General features: G+C 37.5%; 1 long non-coding RNA gene across 1 annotated transcript; it reads left to right on the forward strand.

The window, feature by feature from the left end:
• The first annotated feature begins 212 nt into the window (after window positions 1-212).
• On the forward strand, window positions 213-971 carry LOC107735948 (uncharacterized). The gene is made up of 3 exons (XR_001639550.1): window positions 213-350; window positions 641-719; window positions 910-971. It is a non-coding gene; the product is annotated as an uncharacterized LOC107735948 (long non-coding RNA).

Consider the following 971-nt stretch of genomic DNA (forward strand, 5'->3'; position numbering starts at 1 on the left):
TTGCATCCGGTTACTCTATGTTGTGGTATCTGCCGGTGTTTTGCATAACTGTGTCTTGCTTAATTTACTTTATCTGATAATAAATGCAAACCAATTGTTATTCAATCCACTACAACTATATTTTTAGAGAAACGTATTTTTAAATAACTCTTTCAGGAACTACTATCATGGCATATTCTCCCGGTTCTTTTTAATTGTAACACACAGCAGCGTCGAAAATGGCAGCGCCCGGAATAGACACATGTCATGTCTCTTGTTGTGCTAATCGCACTCCTAATGTTGTGTCATGGGGCAGAGGAGGTCTTATCGCATTTGGGACATGTAATTCAGTTGCCCTTTATAATCCACAGGTACTGACTGTATGATTGTTCACTTGATTTAGTTGAGGTGATGCTGATGCTCCGTGGCATGTTATTACACTTAACTGTTACATATGCACTTACAAGTTCCGATTCTTTAATGCAGTGATGTGCAGACTGTGAACTCAAACCTGTGTTTAGAGTATACATTCTTCTGATCGAGTAGTTTCATAGTAAATGTCTTTAGTGTTTGATAAACTGTCAAATAAGATCTGTGACAAGTGACTGTGAAAGTGTGACAGGTGTGTCTTACCTAGATTTTGTTTATTAATTGTTATCAGGAAATAAGGATTGTTGAGGTGCTGAATAAACACACTGGAAGAGTGAATGCTGTCCAGTGGGTTCATAAACAAGACTGCAGTAAGTCTGTTACTTTGACCATCATTAAGAAATGACAAATAGGCTGTTGACAGATATTTCAGTTTCAGAGGTTTGAAAAAGTGTGAAGTTTTTTTTATCTTCATGCATAGACATTATTCAATTGTCTGTCACTGTTAGATAAAATACAAACAAAGGAACTTGTAGAAACATAAGCTGTTTATTTCTGCAGGTCCGGAAACCCAGCTGGTATCTGGTGGGTCAGATAATCATGTTATTGTCTGGGAGAAGCGG

This window comes from Sinocyclocheilus rhinocerous, unplaced genomic scaffold (assembly GCF_001515625.1).
Source record: "Sinocyclocheilus rhinocerous isolate Xijiao unplaced genomic scaffold, SAMN03320098_v1.1 C36388475, whole genome shotgun sequence".
NCBI lineage: Eukaryota > Metazoa > Chordata > Actinopteri > Cypriniformes > Cyprinidae > Sinocyclocheilus > Sinocyclocheilus rhinocerous.